The sequence below is a fragment of the Talpa occidentalis genome, unplaced genomic scaffold, assembly GCF_014898055.3.
Source record: "Talpa occidentalis isolate TD23 unplaced genomic scaffold, MPIMG_talOcc4v2.1 talOcc4.5, whole genome shotgun sequence".
NCBI classification, from domain to species: domain Eukaryota; kingdom Metazoa; phylum Chordata; class Mammalia; order Eulipotyphla; family Talpidae; genus Talpa; species Talpa occidentalis.
Genome location: NW_023604861.1, coordinates 81,994,190 through 82,016,366, shown reverse-complemented (window position 1 = coordinate 82,016,366; position 22,177 = coordinate 81,994,190). Strand labels below are relative to the sequence as shown.

Below are 22,177 nucleotides of genomic sequence, written 5' to 3'. Positions count from 1 at the left end.
GGCTCGCCCCTCCCTCACCCTGGACTTCATCTTCATTTCCTTTTAACTCTAGCTGAAGCTGCCAGTCTGTCCCTTTCATCCCTCAAGGGTATCTGGCTCCTGAGACCCCAGCCTGGGGTGCTTGCCAAGAAAGCCAATTAAAATGAGCACACTGATAAGAGTACCTCGTAATGAGAACTCCTGTGTTCAATTGTGATTTATAGTCAGCATGTTACATTGTGCCAAGTGTTTATACTCAGTCTGTTTTTAGTCCCAGTAATCATCCTCTGTGATCCTGTATGTGGAAAACCCAGAAATGTCCCTGTGGTCCTCCTTCCTTGATCACTGAGAGGGGTTAAGTAGCAGACCCACTCTTCCTCCTGTATTAATCTGAGCCTTTTGAGACCATTCAAAAAAGTAAGATGTGATTTTGGGAGTGGGCAAAAGGCCTTCTGCAAACTGCTTCTAGGCTTGACCATAATCAAATCCTGTTGTTACCTGATTTCAGAGTTTAAAATAGTGTTGGAAACCTCCTAGGGAAAAAATACCCCCATAACTTCCTGGCTAAGGGAGTAGTGTGTGCTGGCCAAAACAGGAGTAGTAGCGAAGGATCCCAAGTTCTATTCTGGACCTGTTGATTTGAGGTGTGACTTTCAGCAGTATGAGATGATGTCCTATAACTGATGGTTTCCCATTGTCAGCACAGATGATTCTCAGTCTACTAGGCAATCCTCACCATTAGTCTTCATTTGAATTTCCAGACTCCCTTTTAAAATGCAGAAACATCCCCCCAGTTTAATATTGGACTCCAGCAATAGCATCCATATTTTACCTGAATTCATTTAATTAGAATTACTTTCTTTCAAATAGTGTGCTTAGATTAGCTTTTCTAAGGAATTGGAATTTTGATAGGATTTAAGAAAGGAAGCGAAGGTTTAATGTGAGGCAAATACCTTGACCTTGACCAGCTAGAAAGTAACTTGAGGGTACTAGGTGCATGGTGAGCTGGATACAGAAGAACAGAAACTCACATTCCTGGATAGCCAGACATGTATTAGATACTTTTAGTGTATTTCTTATTAATTACCATAATGTAAATCAATAATGTATCTCCATTTTGGATATGGACAAACTATAAGTCAAAGAAGTTATGTTTGCCCAAGTTCAAGCAGCTAAGAAAAGACTGAGCCCAATGCCTGTGCCATTTTTACAGAGCTCTTCTGTCTCTGATGAGATTTAGGAAAGAAGGGTGGGAAAGAAGAGAAGATGAGGAGATGCCATCTTTACCTCATGGTTGAGATGTGTTTAGCCAGAGCATCCTGTTTATAGAATACTAGATTCTATATATAGAGATATTGCAGCAACATATGTGGGAAAGATACCAATTGGCTGTAGGGGAGGATTAAAAAAAGCCTTTGTTCTTTACCTCTAGGTCTTCATTGCTGTGTAACCCACAAGTGTCAAAACACCACTGGTAACTCTGCCTTACAGCTTAAGAAGCCCAGTCCTATCATCCAAATAAACCTGTTTAAGTGTCCTAAGGAATAAGCCATGATGAGGCAGAGGTGTGGTGTGTCCTTACTACACGTACTAGAGCTGGTGGCACCTGTTATGTGACTATTACAGTGAATTATTACTGAGTAAACAAGAGGTGTCTCTCTTCTGCCCTTCTGAGGGAGACCAGATGGCAGTGGGGGCGGGCTCAAGTCCAGGTGAGCCTGGCCTCTGGGCTGGCAAAGGAGACAGCCTGAGAGAGTCAGGTGATAGAATAGGTAGAGAAGAGCTGGTCCGTCAAGTGGTGTAATTTCAGGGGCACCAAGAATGTGTCCTCCCTCTCATAAGATTTGCCCCGCCTATTTGCTATTGCTATTTCATGAGTGAAATTTCCTTTAAGTTTTAGAGACCTTATTAAAAATGAAGAGACTCAAGAATGGGTTTGATTGTGAATCATTTTGTTCATGTAAGTGGAAGAATGAATGAATTTATGAGATTGATTTCTGAGAACTAAAGTAAGGCAGGGACAGAGAGAAGGCTCTGTTCCTCCAGTCATAGGAACAGAAAGGAGACCCCATTTGTTTGAGATAAAGGGCCTGAAAAGAAAAGCTGGATCTCTAAAAAAACACTTTGGTTCTTACATAGTTTTGTCTAAGAAAAGATAAACAGCCAAGGGTGGTGGGGATGAAAGAGCTCTTGATCCCAAGAGGGGATATTGGGTAGTAGAGAGATTTCCTACCAGCATGCTAGGTATGTAGGCATAGTGTTGTCAGGAGAACAGCTGACAGGCAGAGTTTAACAAGGAGTTGTAGGACTTTTGAATCTGTGGTTTGCTGTGATGTCCTCAGACATGACCATCACAGATCTTAGGAAGCAGGAGACGTCCCAGAAATGATGTAAAATGGTGGTGCAAAGGAGACCACTGATGTCAATACGGGTAGGGCACTTCCTTAGTGGCTGCTGGTCATAGACAACTTCTGGTCTGGTTTCCCAATGATCTGTGCTTGAAATAGGGCTTTACCAGGAAACAAAACAAGCCACATTAAAAGAAATGACAAAGCACTTAGGGTGTCTGTGCAAAGGTGCAGTTCCCCCTTGTCCACTAACTTTGAGGAACCAAAATAGCTAATCCAGAGGTAGCCCAGCATGAATGACAGAGGCAATTCAGATCTCTGGCCTTTCCCATTTCCTTACAGTGGGGTTCATGAATGCCTTTTGTTCTCAGGCTTCAACTTCTTTTCTTTCCCTGTTCCTACCCTAAGTTCAGAACTTTTCTTTCTTTTTTTAAAAAAAAATTATTTTTATTTATGCACATATGAACTAGGGTGTAGGCCAGAGTTGTGGGGCATGAAAGTATTCACCAGAGAAAGAGTGAGGAGCAGAGCAGGCAGATCTATTGAAATATGCTGCTGAGAGGAGCAGTGGGCGAGACAGGAGAGGTCTGCTGTGCTATGTGGGTTAGCTCCCTGGCTAGGGATCGAACTCATGCTGCAGTGGCTGCTGATAGCTTGATAACACTGAGACTTTAACTCCTGTGCCACTGGGGAGGCCCCCAGAGCATTTTCTTTTGACTCAAACTTTTGGTTTCATTCAGGCCTCTTGGATTCTTAGCCATTTTTTTCTGGCGCATTTCCTTAAAGTGCTACGGGCTATCCTAGGAATGGTCTTAACTCTTTACCTCCTAAAGTTTGACAGGGTCTGGACTTCTTTAATGGAATCAGTACAACTCTCTGGAGATTGCTGGATGTAACATACCCCTTTTTGGGGCCTTCCTAGTGGCACAAGGGGTTAAGACGTAGCACTATGAAACTATCCACAGCCACTGCAATTCAAATTTTGTCCCTGGCTGGGGACGTGACCCACATGCGCGACAGACCGCTCCTGACTTGCCTGCTGCTCCCCTCAGCAGGTATTTCAGTCAACCTGCCTGTTCTGTTCCCCACTCTGTCTCTGGTGAATCCTCTCACCCCCCAGCACAATTAAAGGTTGTCCTCTGGCCTGTACCCCAGTTTTTGTATGCATAAATAAATAAATGTTAAAACAACAACATACCCCTTTTCTCTTCCTGACCTCCATAGCTCCATACACAAGATCTAGCTGGATCTACTGACAAGAGGATTTTAGAGCTTGTGCCCCTAGAAGGAAGTGAGGGACTCCTGGGTATGTGTTTTATGCCTGAGATACAGCACTGCCTACCAGTCTCTGCCTCCCCTTGACTCACCTTTATTTTGATTATTCCCTAACAGGACCAAGCTGTCTGTCTGCTCTGCCTGAAAGCCCCTAGCCCTGTCCAGGACTACAACCCCATTGTCAACCCAGCCTGGAGACTACAGCCTTTGTTTTCCAGCCTCTTTCAGGCCAGATCCCTTCTCTGATACTAAGAGACTTCTCTTGCGTCTTACTTCAGGAAGGTATTGTTCTGCCGGTGTGCATCTCCCAGTGTTGACCAGCCTGAACTCTCTAGGCTAACTCTACTCTTTGGGATAATTGGATATCATGCTGATCTGTCCTACTCTGCTTTTGGAAAGACTCTTAGCTTTGATTGGCTTCTGTCCTGAGTTTCTAGCTAGCTCTCTCAACTGCCTCTGCCTGAAAAAGCTTTTAATATGTATTATAAAGCTCTCAAAGGGAAATAAATATTAAAACATTTTCCAAACTTACTTAATTAGAGAACCATTTTTTTTTTCTGGAAGATTATTAAAATCTCACAGGTCATGGTATTTGGTGGAACATAGTTTTAGAAAGTCTGAGGTTTTATCCCAAAGGAATGGACAGCAGATGGCAAAATTCCAGATGAGGGTAATGCGACAGTCAGTGAAAAAAATTGTCTGGGTTTAGGAAATGTTTCTTTTTTTTTTTTTTAGGAAATGTTTCTTGGTGCTTCCTTCAACACAGGCCCATTGAACACCTGTTTACCAGTCTCTATGCTGAATCACACCATGTATTTCACCACTTACTGTATGCATTAGTCTAGCCTCCAGCGTTCTGGTCTCTACTTCTGATCTGGAGTAGAGTGCTAAGGTATGAGGAAGTAGGAATTCTACATTCTTTCTCCCACATTTGGATCCTCCTCCCTTTCCCATATTTGAAATAGAAGTAGTGATTGGGTTGGTCTTTGAAGATTCAATAAATAGCATTCTTCTCCCACTCTTGGGGCCTTACACTTCCCTTTTTGTTACTTCCTCATTTTAACTAAAGATCTTGGAGTCAGCTCACTTAGAGAAAGGTGGAAAGAGGGCTTGAAAGGGGTATTTGGAGATCTTAAATAGAGTCATTTAGTCATTTAATCAGTCAGGCTTTTGTACGTATTAGTTGGCCTATAACTGCAGTAGACTTGTTTTCCCTAACTAGTCTCTCTTTAATAATCTCTCTACTTGAAAGTATTTCCAAAGATTCTCTCCTCAGCTCCGTTTTCCTCCTGTGCACTGTCCCTGGATGACATACTATGCTTTTGGTTTTAGTTACCAGTGATAAGTCAAAAACTCAAGTCTCTTATAACCAACCTAGATCTTGTTTCTGAGTTCCTGACTAGTAGTGGCCAAATACTATTCACATCATAATGTGGATGGTTCCTGAGCATTTTAAACAAAAAATTTCTCAAGCCAAATTACATTCTTCATCAACCCATCTTTTCCCCTTATTCCCCTATTCTTGTTCCTCCTCCTTTATTCCTAAAGAGCATCACTATCCAGGTTCATTTGTAAACTTACTTCTATGTCACTTTCTTTTGTTATTCTCCCAGCAGGAATTTAATAAGCTCTGAGTGTAAGGCAAGATGTTTAAGATATGGGCAGTTTGATCTTTCATTCCATCCCATCCCATCCTACCCACCCCAGGTTTTTATCTGCATCTATAGTTGAATTCAACTAGGAAGTTAACAGAAAAAAAGTACAGCAAAATTAAAGGTTGTTCAGATACTAAGTAAAATTAATTAAACAATTAAACTGATAATCAGATTCTTAAGTAAAATGGAAGTTCTGGAAAGGAGGCATCTGAGGGTTAAAATCTTGGGAGGAAGCTTAATGGGCAGGTTAGAGGTGACCAAAGGCACCCTAGGTGGAGTAGAGAGCAGAAGACCTATTTGGAAACATGTAGAGTAGAGAATTGATAGGATATTTGATCCTGAGCTTGTTTTTTGTACAAGCAGAATAATTGGTACCTCTCACCCTAGATGCTTCTGCAAGTTACCACTGAATTTCATGCAGTTTAGTTCCTTTTAAAAAGTTTTGAGTATAGGGTATCCTAGTGTAACCCACTAGCTGGCTGGAACCTTCTCCCTTAACATTTTGGTTCATGGTGTCATTCTTTGACATTTTGTAGAAAGTCTGATTCTTTTACCTACATTTCACATTCCTGACAATCCATATATTTATGGTCATTCTAATTTTGAGCTCTTGCTTCCACTAAATTAGTTCAGATTAGAAATGATTTTACTGTTTCAAGCATCATTTCCCTATTCCCATCCACATTGACCCTAATAATCAAATATCTTCCAGCTAAAGCCTTTATGTATATAGTAGAATAATTGAAAGTTTGAGATAATGAAGAGGATTTTACATTGCAGCATAACAAGCAATTCAAATTTTAATGCTGGCTTATCTCCTAAACTTCCCACTTCTCCATTAGGAATTTGTCAATGTACGTATCACCTATACATATTATGGTCTTGGTCTTATCATCTTAACTTTCCTCTGCAAACCTTCCTCACTCTGTTGCCACTAAGCACTCCAAATACCTCTCACTCTATTAGCAAAGCAGTTGAACTCTTTCTTTCTCTTCCAAACTCAACTCTGGTTTCACCTCCTTATTTCCAAAGCCCACTGAAGAGCTCACCTGAATAAACAGTTAACCTATTTCTTTATCTGCACAAATATTTGTAGATAAACTAAGATTTGTAGAGTATCTTCCCTCTTTTCAAAGCATTTTTTGTTTTAAATAGCATTTACTACTACTTGCCCCAGGAATAGTTTTACTTTGAAGGATCTGTGGCGGGAAGGTAAGAGGATAATTCGAGGTAAGGGCAACAATATGAATATACCAGCAACCTACATAATACCTATTGTGGGCAATGAAAAAACTAGTCCTACTGGAAAGAAAAATTCTTGTTGGTGAGCAGAGCTCAGAATAGAATAGAAAGTCTAGATACAGATCATGGGAAAGGATAATGTTTAAGACAAATGATACAGGACAACTGTCCAATCGTTTAAAAAAAAAACCAAAAAGAACACTCTGTTAAAAAATAGATTCTAGATGGAGTAAATATTTTTACATGAAAACTAGTAAATATACTAGAAGATAGTGTTTTTAGTATGCATCAAAGGCAAAAACTATATAGGAAAAAAATGTGATGGATTAGCTAAAAAAAGGATACAAACAAATCACACCAAACATAAAATAAAAAGCAGATGACATACTGACTGACTAAAATGTTTTCAGCATATCTGTACAAGGTACAAACAACACAAGAAAGTTGCTCAAAATCGTAGAAGAATAAGTACAAATGACCAATAAAGAATATAGAAAAAGACTTTCACTTATCTAAAAAATACAGAAAAAAATCTAAAAAATGTAAATGAGATAATGTATTATTTTTAACTGTTAGATTTACAAATATTAAAAAGAAGAAGATATTTATTGCTAGTGAGGATTTATGAAAATAGGAAATCATACTCTGTTGCTGGAATATAAATACAGTTTCTCTGAAGTTAATTTTGGCAATATATGTCACATGTAAAGTGCGCATACTCTAAAACAGCAGTTTGATTTCTAGGTATTTATTCCCAAGGCAAATGTGCAGTCACACACGTATGAGGATGTTTGTTACAACAGAGTTTACAAAGCAGTCATGACTGTCATGAACAGGGGATTGATCAAGTAAGGGTAGAATGTCCATATAATGAAAAATAAGGTAGCTCTGAAATTATTGACACAGAAAGACAGCTATAATATACACATAAAAATTTAGAGTACATGAGCCTGTTTCTGTTAAAATATAGCTGTGGTTATCATCTGTATATATTTTAAAAAACATACAACAAAATACCAACAGAAATGATCTTTTTTGATTCAGAAAAAAACAAAACAAAAACAAACTTAAGAAACAGGATATACATTCTGATTTGAGGGGTGATGGGTTGCCTGCAACCAGACACAGGTGATTTTTTTTTTTTTTACCTTGGGCTAGACAGTGAATAGTGGTTATAAAAGCAATGATCAGGGATGGTTTTATGGTGTGAATATATGAAATGAATGAAGTGAAAAGTGAGTTTAGAGAATCCGATTAGGAAGCTATAGTAACAGTCCAGGCTGAAATAGTAAAATTATCAACTGGGGTAGACAGTGGGATTATAAGAAAAGCATTAATCTGGAGGTCATTTCATGGAGGAACTGATTTGATAGTCTGTTTGACAGGAAGAGGTTAAGGAAGAAAGAGTAACAAGCCCCTGATAAATGCCAAGGTGTCTGTCTACCATGTAAAGTTGGAAAATTTCCTGTCATTACAGAAATGGGGGAACTGGCAAGGGAACCATTCTTCTAGAACGGGAAGATTAACGTATTTCTTGGAGTTGAATTTGAAAGGATAGAGGTACATCCAAAAGGAAATGCTTTGTAGTTTGGTGGCCAGGGGTGGGGTGGGGTGGGGGGTTCTTCTAAATTAGAGGCAATGGTTACTTTGAAAAAATGGCATGTCTAAAATAGAGGTAATAGGTGGGAGTGGGGACTCTAAATTTGACACGCTTGAGTTGCTTGGACATCTCATGTCTTAGTTCTTTCATGCCTGACAGTCTTGACAAGTAATCTCTGTTGGAACCTGAGCGTAGAACTTGAAGAGAGGTAGGAATGGGTAGTAATCATTTATTAAACAACAGCCACAATATTATTTAAAAATCACTACCATTTACAAAGGTTATTATATACAGCAACTTTGTTAACACAATTCTGTATGCTTTGCATCATTATTCTCCTTTAATGTGGATATTGAAGTTCAGATGGTAGAATAACAACTCAAGCTTAGGTATTCAATCTCAAATTTCATTTCTTATTTTTCCACTCTCCATCTCTTAGAGGTGAATTTTCCATGAAAGGAAAGAATAGGGCATAGATTGCAGCCTGAAGCTAGGAGTACCCACATAGTTAAGAGCTGGTAGGAAAGAGAGCCATGGAAGCTGTAGTATCATTGACATTCACTGTCCTGTCCTCTGCCCCTTATAGGTTCCAATATGCCCCTAAAGCAGAGGATGTTGAATGTTCCATTGAATTCAAAGGGGGAAAAAAGTTCTGATCTGTCCATAAATAGCTTGAGGTGTTCTGGAAGTAAATTGGCCAATTTGTTACAGCAGGGTTAGTGTGGTGGCTTAGTGGTTAATTGAATTCTGGCTTTTTTCTTTTGAAAGCAATGCAATGAAAGTATTTTGACTTAGACCCATGAGGGAAGGGCTTGTTTGAATTAATTACATGAAAAAAAGTTTTTTTTTGTCGAGTCATTAGGTTTGTTGACTTTTAGAATCACATGGTAACTCACTTGCATGTTGCACTAACTGGTGGAGATAGTGAGAGGACCTGACTTAATGAGTTGAAAATCAAAAGTCTCTTAATTCACTGAAATTCTCAACTGACAATCATTTTTATGTGATTAAATTATTTAGCTAACCCATTCTTTTTTTTTTTTTAAAGAGGCATGTATTTTTATTTATGATTTATTTATTTGTTTGTTTGTTTTGTTTATACATGCACTGGGTACAGTCAGAAGCGCGGGAGGGCGAGAGAATTCACCAGAGCCAGAGCGGGGAGCAGACCAGGCAGAAGGACCGAAGTACACTGCTGAAGGGAGCAGCGGGCGGCAGGAGAGGTCTGCGCGCCATGTGGGACCCTCCTCCGGTGGCTGGGGAGCAGCCAGGGATCGAACTGGCGCCGCAGAGGCCGCGGGCAGCTTCGCAACCCAGCGCTCAACCGCTGCGCCACCGGGGAGACCCTTTTTTTTTTTTTTTTTTAAGAGTTATTTATTTATGCATACAAGAACTGGAGTACAGGCCAGAGGCGTGAGGGAGGTGAGAGGATTCACTCCAGAGACAGAGTGGGGAACAGAACAGGCAGACTGACTGAAATACACTGCTGAGGGGAACAGCAGGTGAGACAGAAGAGGTTTGCTTTGCTCTAGAGGCTGTAGATGGCTTCACAGTGCTGTGCTTAACCCCTTGCGCCACCAGGGAGGCCCCTAGCTAACCCATTCTAACAGCGTAAACACAAAATGCAATTATCTCTTGTCAGAAGTTCTGAATCAACAGGGTCTACTTTAAAAAGTTAAAATTGTAATCCTGCAATTCATAGACTCTTGTCTGCTAAGAATCCTGCAAGACATCCTTGTGGTGCAATGCTTAGAGCTTAGTGGCAGTCAGGAAATGGTGATGAATGAAGGAGTGAGTGAGTGAAAGACTGATGGAATATTTTTCTGAGTCATATTGAGCTGTGTGGAACAGTAGCCTCACTAGAGCTTGGGTGGGTGGTTTTAGGAGTTTTAGGGTATGGCTTTTATAGTGGAGAGGAACAGAATGGAGGTACCGTGGGAAATTTCCTCTCTGTGAGCTGTGACTCCTCATAGAAAGGACCTTTCCAAAGCCAGTAAGCTGATGTCACTTGAATCCCAGTCACATATTCTCATGGTCTTGCCTTCTTAAAAAAATCAGACTGCTGAGAACATCTCTGGATTAAGTGAGGAAGTTCATGAAGGTAGATTTCCTATTGGCAACCTGGATCTTACCCAAAGAGAGCAGCTACTTTATAAGTTCCGTAGGGTGCATTCCACCATCTTTCCTCCTCCTCACTGCTTGAATTCTAAATCAGGAGCCTTTCTGCCTCATCACTGGCTTTTGCTTACCCAGTCTGGCCCTGCCTTCTGGCCTTGAGCCATTGGTGATTTTTAGCCCTGGTGGAAATTACACCCTTGGAGGGTAAAGCCAACTGTGAGGTTCTGGTTCTGACTCCAGAGGAGCTGGGGCTGTCACCTGGCCTTCCCTGTATTTCCTGGCATGCATTCCTGGCTACCTTTTTGCCCCTTAGCCCATTCTTCCAAGCCTCTAATTCTGCCTGGGTGGGAATTAAGGACTGGTTCAGGGGATCTGTGAGGAACAGGAATGTCAGTGCTTTGGAAGAAACTCCTGATGCCTATCTCCATATCCTGTCTTAGGAGAATTATTAATGTCATATAGATGATCAAATTATGATAAGTGATTCTAGCACATGGAGTTTATTAATATTGCAAAAGTTTTTACCACCAAGCTTCTTTAAGCATTGAATTTGTTTTTCAAAATAAAATTTCACTTTTCCATTTAAGTAATGTGCAATTATTTGCATCAGAAAAAGTCTTTTGAGGTTTTCTAGGCAAACTTCCTTGTTTCAGAAATGAGCAAATTTTGGGAGGTTCATCAAGGGCAAAGCCATGCTGTGCTGAGTAGCTGACCCTCTGATTATATGAAAGGAATTGAAGCAAAAGGGAGTAGACACTGTGTGAGAGAAAGTGTCTGTTTCTCCTGGAGGAACATTTCTCAGGGTGTTTTTTAGATGAAGGAGGAAAAAAATGCTTCTTTCCTGGGAATGCCATACTAGACTGGATAGTTCCTGCCTCACTGATGTTTTTTACCTTAATCCTTTTAGACTGACCCTAGAACAAGATAGTAACAACCTCAGTATTTGAGACTTTGTAAGGTACATTTAAATAAGTGAAAGGGGCCTCCCTGGTGGCGCAAGGGGTTAAGCACCACACGATGAAGCAATCTGCAGCCTTTGCAGCACGAGTTCAATCCCTGGCCGGCCAGGGAGCAACGCACATGGTGCAGCAGACCTCTCCTGACTTGTCTGCTGCTCCCCTCAGCAGTATACTTCAGTCAGTCTGCTTGTTCTGTTCCCCGCTCTGTCTCTGGTGAGTCCTCTCACCTCCCACACCTCTGGCCTATACCCCAGCTCTTGTATGCTTAAATAAATAAATCTTTAAAAAAAATAAGTGAAAGAAAACCTAAATTACAGAATATGAATGACTGAGTACAGTTTTATTAAATTCATTGTATAACACGATATGAAGTTAGCAAAATGTCAGTGGAGGTTTCTTCAGGAAAGTTAGTTTAATATCCATTATGTAATAGGTGCTTGTGATGTCCATTCATTTATCATTTATTAACTATAAATTAAACTGTGGTAACTTGAGATGAAGTGATAGTGAATGAAAGGTATAGAGTAGTACTCTGGGATCTAGAGGAGTAATTATTTTTAGCTTTTGGATCTAGAGAGAAAATAAGGGAAGATTTGTGAAAACTGGGTTTTTTTTGGTTTGTTTTATTATAATTTTTTTTTAAGAGGCATGTATTTTTATTTATTTATTTGTTTGTTTGTTTGTTTATACAAGCACTGGGTACAGTCAGAAGCGCGGGAGAGTGAGAGAATTCACCAGAGCCAGAGCGGGGAGCAGAGCAGGCAGAAGGACTGAAGTACACTGCTGAGGGGAGCAGCGGGCGGCAGGAGAGGTCTGCGCGCCATGTGGGACCCTCCTCCGGTGGCTGGGGAGCAGCTGGGGAGCAGCCAAGGATCGAACCGGCGCTGCGGGGAGCTTCGCAACCCAGAGCTCAACCGCTGCGCCACTGGGGAGGCCCTTGTTTGTTTGTTTTAAAGAACACTTTAAACCCTCCTGCTTATACTTCAGAGAGATGTTGATAAAAAGGAAAATACTCTCTTTCAGATTTTAAAAAATTACTTGTATTATTAAACTCTAGATTAATAGCAACACAATGTTTTTTGCTTTGTTTCTTTGCTAATCTCTAAGGCAGTTTTCCAAAGAACAGTCTACCTTCTCTTACTACACAGTAGTTCTGCAGCTAGTGAATCTGAGGCAAGGGTGTAGTCAGTGTTTGAAGAAGCTTGTCTGTGAAGCAAGCAGAGTTAGTGAAGGGGGGAAATAGCACAGAATCTGAGTAGGGTTACTTATTTTTTGAGACCTGAGCATGTCCTCGTGCTGTGGGGGAAAGAGCTAGTAGATAGGGGAAATTTAAAGATAGGAAAGAGCAGTAAAAATTGTTGAGCAAGGCCTCAGGGGAGAAGGGGCTACTGTACCGGATCACTGGTGAAGAGATGAAATTTGAACTGAACAAAGGAAAAAGCTACCACTTTGATGAATTCCATCACTACCCTCACAGCCACCATTTATTGCTTTTCTGCCTTTTACTACACCTTATTGAACACTTTTTAGTCTCATATGATAGTGGGTGAGCAATGTGATGGGAGAGACAAGATTTGGGGAAGATGAAATTGAGTTTCCTTCTGTTGGGCTTTGTTTCTCTTGGCAAAAATAATTGAGGTCATCTGCTGGGAACAGGTGGGGTAGTGGGCACTGTGGCATGATTTTGAAAATCCAGGGCAGTGATCTAAGGACACATAGGAAGATAGCTGAGCATTTACTGAAGATCCAGTTCATGTTGGAGATGCTAACTTTCTAGAAGAAGCAGCCCATATGACTTAATGGTTGCTTTAACAACACAAAAACTTGTGGGCTAAAGCAGAGGAGTTTTGTATTTAAGTAGGAGCTGTGTTTTATGGGGCAAATGAAGGACTCGGGAGTAGGGAACTCTAGGACATTGGTAGCAGGGTGGTTGTTGTCTAGTTGGCTAGAGAAGGAATTGAAGCCTCAAGACTGATAGGCAGCAAAATAATGGGAGCTGGAAATGTCAATGAGGTTGAAATACAAATGCTGTGGAAGTAACGACAAGGGAAGGAAGAAATATAGATCATTACCAGGCAAAGGGTCTGACTTCAAGCAGAAGGCAGATTCTGATTAAGAACTGTTTTTGATCAAGAGGCCAGGAACAAGTAGCAATGAGGGAGAAGTATAATTGGTACAGGCCTCATCAAAATAAGGATATTTTGGTAAGGTGGTAGGAATAATGACTTTGAAGTAGCATTGAGACAGATCATGTTTCTCTTCTTGGTACCACTTGGTACAGAAGAATGATTTTGTGGCAGAATCTGCATTACCCAGAAATCAGTTTTCTCAAAGAGTATCAGGTTTCAGCTAGGGGAAAAGAAGCCAGAAACATCTTCTAGGTCCTAAAGGCAGGAGTTTTTTGTTGTGTGTGTGTGTGTGTGTCCATCTCTGCTTCATCTTTTTTTTTAATGTGTACAAGAGCTGGGGTGTAGGCCAGAGGTGTTGGGGTGAGGGGTGAGGGGTGATGAGAGAATTCACCAGAGACAGAGTGGGGAGCAGAGCAGGTAGATTGACTGAAATACATTGCCGAGGGGAGCAACTGGTGAGACAGGAGAGGTCTGCTGAGCCATGTGGGTTAGCTCCCTAGCTGCAGTGGCTGCTGATAGCTTCATGGTGCTGAGACTTAACCCCTTGTGTCACCAGGGAGGCCCCTAAAGGCAGGAGCTTTAATAGTTTGGGGAGGAGGGGAATTCTGGTTAAGGGAATGACTTCCAGAAAGTATTGGTCTTTTGGGCCACGTTTGCAGGAACATGACTAACTACTCTTACAGCAAAATCCCATTTGACTCTAGGTTTTTTTGAACTATTCAGAAGTCAGATCAGACTTGTGTTAATCTGTGAGAGACTGGAGGAAACTTTGTAAAGGTTTTTACTTAAAACTCTAGAAGTCAGGGCCTCCCTGGTGGCACAAGGGGTTAAGCACCGCACTATAAAGCAATCCTCAGCCTCTGCAGCACAAATTCGATCCCCAGCCAGCCAGGGAGCAACCCTCATGGCGCAGCAGACCTCTCCTGACTGGCCCGCTGCTCCCCTCAGCAATGTATTTTGGTCAGTGTGCCTGTTCTGTTCCCCTCTCTGTCTCTGGTGAATCCTCGCACCCCCCCACATCTCTGGTTTGTACCCCCATTCTTATATGCATAAATAAATCTTTAAAAAAAAAACTCTAGAGGTCTGAAATTTATTTTTCCTTCCATAGCACAGTGACAGCAGATAATACTCACAGCCCACTAATTTGAAAGAGTCTGGAAGTACTCAGGTTGTTGTTTGTAAATGTGTTTTTGGATTTTCAGTGATTCAGAATTCCTTTTACATTGTTAGTATATGAGTCCAAACATTTAAGAAAGAATCCTCTAAATAGCTGAAACAAATAAGAACTTCACAGTTCTTTTTGCCCCTTCTTAACTTGATCCATGTATACCACAACGCTGACTGCAAAACCAGATGTGAACTGCTCTGAAGATGATTGCCTCATCACCGTTTTCCACAGGCACCTAAGCAAGGTTGTGCAACCAATAGCAGAAGAGGTTATGTGACCCAGGGTGTAGGATACTCTGCTGTTTCTTAATTTTTTATAATTGGTTTTGCCATAAAAAATGAGAAACTTCTGTCTGGCAAAATGTATCATAAATGAAATTAAAAGACAATGGAATGGAAGAAAGTTTTTGTAATACGTAAAATAGACAGTGAAGTCATAACTATGATCTATGAGGGATTTTTACAAATCAATAAGGAATTTACAAAAAGGCCAATAGAAAATGGGTAAAGAATACAAATAAGTCAGGGGGGATCTGGCCGCCGGCAGAGACCACAGGCGCAGGGAAGTGCCCTTCTGACTTGCCATTTCAGAATAGGGATCTTTGCTTCCACTGAGACTCCTTGGAACTGGGAAAGGGCTGCCCCCACAGCCAGAGGTGAGCTGAAAAGCCCCCCACATGCCAGGCCCTGTTTGGCAGGGAGTTGGAACCCAGAGGGGGATCCAGCAATTTGGAGCCCAGCGAGCGATCCAGCCACACCACCTCCAGGGCAATCTGTGGGACCTCAAGACACACCACTGGAATTAAACAAATACAGGAGGAGGAGATATTCTGTGACAGTCACCATTAACATATTCATAGTACCACTGCCCTACTGGACTTCTGGCATAATAGTATTTGACTCGACTGGACCACCAGTTTCCGACATCCCTGAAAGAGCACACCAAAAAGATGCTGGCCAATACCAGCGACACAGTGTCCCAACGCATAGGACAAATTAGAAAACAAGCAGCAGGGAGAAGAAAAACTACAAGCAACCAAGCAAGTCCTCAGGGAAAAGACACACCACAAAAAGAAAATCACCCACCAGATTGCAACAACAGTGACTTGGAAGAACTTCTGAGCTTTCCAGAGAGAATTTAAAATCGCTGTGATTAAAAAACTGACAGAAGTCATAAAGGAAGACAATGATACGGGAAAAATAATCAACGATCAGAAGAATGAAATTGAGTCCCTAAAGAGGGAAGTGAAAGAAATGCAGAAGATCAGAGGATCTAAAGAACTCTGGAGGATCTAAAGAACTCTGGAAAAAGCAGTGAAAGCAGAATAGATGAAATGAAAGAACGAATAAGTACTCTCGAAGACACAGAAATAAAAAGAACCAAAACAGAAAAGGAGAGAGAAGTACTAAGAGAAAAGAATGAAGAAAGACTTCGGGAACTATCTGACTCCATGAGGAAAGAAAATATAAGAGTTATAGGAATCCCAGAAGGAGAGGAGAGAGACATAGGAACAGAGAAAATATTCAAGGAAATAATTGAAGAGAACTTCCCAAACATGACAAAGGAGCTGAAAATAGACATACAACCAAACTTCCATGATGAAGGGAAAAATACAGCAAGGCACATAATAATAAAGCTCCCAAGAATCCAAGATAAGGAAAAAATAATGAAGCTGACAAGATGGAAGAAACAGATAACATACAAAGGAAAACCAATCAGGCTGACATCAGAGTTCTCTGAAGAAACACTACGGGCAAGGAGAGAGTAGAGGACATAGTCAACAGACTCCATGACAACAAATGCCAACCAAGAATACTCTATCCCACAAAGCTTTCCATCCCCTATAAAGAAAGAATAAGGACCTTCCCAGACAAACAGAAACTCTGGAATTTCGTTAAGACTAAACCCCCACTCCAAAAAATACTACTAAAGCCAGAACCAACAGAGGGATGAATAAGAAAGAAACAAGACAAAAAATAAAAATCAAAAAATTAAATAAATAAAACCAGAGAAAAGACAAACAAAATGGCAAATACAGACGCTAACATATCAGTATTAACTCTAAATGTAAACGGACTAAACTCTTCAATAAAAAGACATAGAGTTGCAGGCTGGATTAAGAAACGAAACCTAACCTTTTGCTGTCTCCAGGAAACTCATTTAACTACAAAAGATAAAAATAGACTGAAAGTAAAAGGATGGAAAGCAATCCTACAAGCAATTGGGCCAAAAAAGAAGGCAGGAACAGCTATATTCATTTCAGATAAAACAGATTTCAAACTCAAGAAGGTAAAAAGACCCAGACGGTCACTACATTATGATCAAGGGGACAATACTTCAAGAAGAAATAACACTCATTAACATGTACTCACCAAATGAAGGAGCACCAAAAAATATCTGACAACTATTATCATCTCTGAAAACAGACATCAGAGAAAACATATGTAGTAGGAGACTTCAACACACCACTAGTAACAATGGATAGATGGAGATAAAAAATAAATAAGGACATTAAAGCTCTAAATAAGGATCTAGACTTCATGGGCTTAACAGACATCTATAGATCACTACACCCAAAAAAATCTGAGTACACAATTTTCTCAAGCGCACATGGATCATTCTCCAAGATCAATCACATACTGGGACACAAGACAAACATCAACAGATACACCAAGATTGAAATCATACCAACCATCTTCTCTGACCATGAAGGCATCAAACTAGAAATAAACCATAAAAAGAAGGCAAGGAACCCTCCCACCTCATGGAGATTGAAACCCACACTACTACTACTATTAAAAAATACTTTGAGCTGAATGACAAGGAGGACGCCAATTTCCTAAATGTATGGGACGCAGCAAAAGCAGTAATAAGGGGAAAATACATAGCAATAAAGGCTCACATCAAGAAACAAGAGAGAAGTCAAAGAAACAACCTAATCTCATGTCTTAAAGAACTAGAAAAAGAACAACAAAAAACCCTAAAACCAGTAGAAGAAAGGAAATAATAAAAATCAAAGCAGATATAAATGAAATAGAAACTAAAAAAAATTCCAAAAGATCAACAAAACCAAAAGTTGGTTCTTTGAAAAAATGAGTAAAATAGACAAACCCCTAGCCAGGCTCACAAAGGAAACATGGGAGAAAGCACAAATAACTAGGATCATGAATGAAAGAGGAGAAATCACAACAGACACAGCAGAAATCAAAACAATAATCAGAAACTACTATGAACAGTTATATGCAAACAAGCTCAACAATCTAGGAGAGATGGACAAATTCCTACAACTTTACAATCACCCAAAGCTAGATGAAGAAGAAATAGAACACCTAAACAGACCAATTACAAGCAGTGAAATTGAAATGGTCATCAAAACCCTCCCCAAAAACAAAAGCTCAGGACCAGATGGATTTACAAATGAATTCTATCAAACATTCAGAAATGAATTAGTACCTATCCTTTATAAACTCTCAAAAAATTGAGAAGGAAGGATTAATACCAAACACAATCTACGAAGCCAACATTACACTAATACCAAAACCAAACAAGGACAACAAAAAAAGAAAACTATAGGCCAGTCTCTGTAATGAACACTGATGCAAAAATCCTCAATAAAATTTTAGCTATCAGAATCCAACAATGTACTCTCAGCTTTGCAGAGCCTCTGCCTCCTGTCTCAGATGGAGAGGAGATGCTAGTGCTGTCTCCATTTGTAGCCTTTTTTGTACCTTCCCTTAAGGAAAAGAATAACCTGAGTTGCCCTGGAAGAAAGCCTTAGAGCTGCCTTTGAAGATTTGGGGAAACCTTTATGCTGGTTTTAATTTTGATTTGACCCATCAACCAACCTAGGTGAAAAGAGCTCTTGAAACTGGCACTTTTTTTGTTTTGTTTTGCCCGTTTGATTGGGGTTTAAGGCTCCAGAACTCCAGCTTAGAAATAACAGGAATTCCATCAAAAGAAGGCACAAAGACATAAACACCTTTGTCTTTCAAAGACAGGCAACAAACATCTTTGGGGTTGATAACCAACAAGCATTGCTTTCCTTAATCACATTCTCAGAACCCCGTATGGGTATGTGGGAATTGTTTTGGACTTGTAAAACAGTCTATTCTCTCAGCTAGTGACTTTACATAGAGTCGTATAATAGAAATTTATTTAAAACTAAAACTGTAGCCAATTCTATTTCTGAAAAGAAGTGGCATAATTCATATCCACAGGGAGAAAAATCATTCCATTTTCTTTACCACTACAGAATGATGGTGGTGAGAGAGTGAAAGTTAAACTTCTTTTTTTATTCCTCAATACTGGTCAGGGATGGAACCTCAAATGGATGGTTCATAGTGAGTCTGGTCCAGCTGTGGGTCATTGGACATCAGAGGAAGGGGGATGGAGAGCTTAGCTGCTCTGAAATATAGTTTCCTGAGTGAGAGGAAAACCCTCCCTAATATGAGATGCTTTTGAAGGTGGTCAACAAGTCAAGCAGCATGGTAATATAAAACCTTTCTGTCTTTTCATATTTTCAGGAAAATTTAATGAAGCATAGTATTTTGAGTGAGTTTGTGTGTGTGTGTGTGTTTTTTCTTTTGGATAGAGAAAGGAAAAACAGCTCAGTCCCACATCTGGGACAGCTCAGTGTAAAAGGAAGGAACCAGTCTTGGGAGGTGAGATGTGAATAAGATCAAAAGTCCAGTAGGAGCTGGGGTGAGAGCCAAAAGGGACTTAACATTAACTCCTGGGAATTTTCAGAAATTTTTGGATTGTTACTGAACCTCTTAGAGAATTTGGGATGGAGCTTTATTAAATGATTTGTGAATTGGGCAGTGTCCCATCTAGTAGGTAGAAAGGTTGCTCCAACAGATTTTAAAACATGCCCAAGGACAGAGTGGTTGCAGCTGATACTTGACTGCTGTAGTGGTGTGTAGCTCAGAGAATGTTTAGCAATGATTTCTCCCTTCTCCCCCTGGCAATCTCAAGGTCCTTTTATGGAAATCTATTTGTTGAATGCTCCAGGAATTATTCTGATAATTCTCTCTACTCAATGAAAGCAATATTGTGTTCAGACTCCAAAAAGTAAACCTCCCCAAAAGGGCTTGTCATTTTTTCCCCCTGTAGTTTACACAGACCCTAAGGACACTGGTCAAAGAGCCAGAGATCTGCAGTCTCCCCAGCCACAACAGCTCTAAGTAGGGCCCATCATTTGGGTGTGAAAGGAGGTGGGCAGAGTCTTCCACAAAATCTTGGGACTTGAAGACTATACTAAGCAAGTATGTAGAAAAGATTAAGACTCCAGTGAGTGCCCTAAAACAAGAAGCCAGGGGCTCAAAGCAGCTGGAGTAGAATCAGGGCAAATCAAGCCAGTCTCACACTGAACAAGCACTGTTGCTCCTTCCTTAGGGAGGAAGGCCTGGTTGATGGGGGAACCTGTTGTATAGTCTTAAAATCTATTGTAATTCCCAACTTTGAAGACAGAAGAGATCAGCAGGCTTTGACTACTCAGCCTTCATTATCTCATTTAGGTAAGAGCACCAGATTTATCTTTGGCAGACTACTTCACTCCCTATTCTCAGATAGGGTTCAGGTGGGGTCAAGTGTATCCCTTATCTCTAGATGAAGGACACATGACTATGCCAATCAGAGAATAACAGTTCACATGGATATGGTCTCAAATCCAGGCCAGTCAAGACTGGATTTTTATAACTATTAAGTGAATTTTCATTTCTTTTCCGACTGAGTTGTCAAGTCTATAAAATGTGCTAAATCCTGACTGTAAATCCTGGCCATCTTGTCACCCTAAAGGGGGTGCTGAAGCCAAAATAGATGAAAGCTGAGGTATGATATGGAGAGAGATGGAGACTAGATGACGTCTTTTGAATACCTGGCTCTATATAGACCTTAAGCTTGTCTCACTCTGGATATTCATTTACACGGTTCCTTGGTTCATAAGGAAATTATGAAAGTTTGATTGGGATATTTGTTACCTGCAGCCAGTAGAGTCTTAATAATTCATGTCATGAATTGTCTTTTTTTTTTTTTTTAAAGATTTTATTTAGGGCCTCCCCAGGGGCGCAGCGGTTGAGCGCTGGGTTGCGAACCTGCCCGCAGCCTCTGCAGTGCCAGTTCGATCCCCGGCTGCTCCCCAGCCACCGGAGGAGGGTCCCACATGGCGCGCAGACCTCTCCTGCAGCCCGCTGCTCCCCTCAGCAGTGTACTTCAGTCCTTCTGCCTGCTCTGCTCCCTGCTCTAGGCTGGTGAATTCTCTCACCCTCCCGTGCTTCTGACTGTACCCAGTGCTTGTATAAACAAAACAAACAAACAAATAAATAAATATAAATAAACATGCCTCTATAAAAAAAATTAAAAAAAAATTAAAAATTTAAAAAAAAATAAAAAAAGATTTTATTTATTTTTACGTAGAAGAACTGGGGCACAGGCCAGAGGTGCGGGGGTGAGAGGATTCACTAGAGAGAGTGGGGAGCCGAACAGGTGGATCTACTGAAGTACATTGCTGAGGGGAGTAGCAGGCGAGTCAGGAGAGGTCTGCTGCACCACGTGGATTAGCTCCCTGGCCAGGGATTGAACTCATGCTGCAGTGGCTGCCAGTAGCTTCATAGTGCTGCGACTTAACCCCTTGTGCCACCAAGGAGGCCCCTGTATATCATTCTTATTACAAAGTGTGATTCAACCTTTTTAACAGATCCTTTTGCCTTAAACAGCTGAACTATAAGTTTGTTATATGAATCAAATGAGACCACACATTTAAAAAACCTAGCATTATCTTGTCTACATAGAAAAAACCCTCTAAATATTACCTATAGGAAGCAAGGAAGAGGGAGGGGGGAAGGAAAAGAAGATGTGGTTCTGAATTGAAAGAACCCTTTAGTATAGTTTTCTAGGAACCCTCAGACTGTCAGGACCCTTCTTTCTATAGCCCCTAGTTCCCTATATTTTCCCCTGGCAACACTTCATCATGGTTTGTAATGATACATTTATGTAATATTCTGATTAATGCTTGTCTCTCTCTCTCTCATCTGGCAGTTCCATGAGGTCAGTGATTTGGCTGACTGTTCTATCTCTAGCAATTAGTCCAATGTGTTGCATTCACTAAATATTTATTTATTTATTTATTTTCTTTTTTTTTTTTAATTATTTATACAAGCACTGGGTACAGTCAGAAGGGCAGGAGGGTGAGAGAATTCACCAGAGCCAGAGCGGGGAAAAGAACAGGCAGAAGGACCGAAGCACACTGCTGAGGGGAGCAGCGGGCGCAGCAGGAGAGGTCTGCGCGCCATGTGGGACCCTCCCCGGTGGCAGGGGATCGAACCAGCGCTGCAGAGGCTGCGGGCAGCTCCACAGCCCAGCGCTCAACCGCTGCGCCACCCAGGAGGCCCTCACTAAATATTTATTGAATGAAGTTTCTGGGAAACAGAACAGGCAGACTGAAATACACTGCTGAGGGGAGCAGCTGGTGAGTCAGAAGAGGTATGCTGTGCCATGTGGGTAGCTCCCTGGCTGGGGATTGAACCTGTGCTGCAGCAGCAGCTGATAGCTTCATAGGTTGCATCTTAACCCCTGCGCCACCAGCAAGACCCTGAACTCCTTGTTTAATAAAGTTAGGTTTGTGGCAGAATTGACAAAATTAGGGAAAGTGGTCCCCATTCTATTGCATCCCCTGCATTACCCATATCCCCTACATACTCCCAACTA

General features: G+C 40.9%; 1 long non-coding RNA gene across 1 annotated transcript in view; it reads left to right on the top strand.

Annotated features, from left to right (window-relative positions):
* The window catches only part of LOC119259039 (uncharacterized), a 103,406-nt gene that overhangs the window by 34,970 nt on the left and 46,259 nt on the right, over positions 1–22,177 (top strand). Inside the window, exons 5-6 of the long non-coding RNA XR_008554360.1 lie at positions 3,720–3,884; positions 4,338–4,494. This is a non-coding gene — a long non-coding RNA (uncharacterized LOC119259039). The remainder of the gene's footprint in view (positions 1–3,719; positions 3,885–4,337; positions 4,495–22,177) is intronic.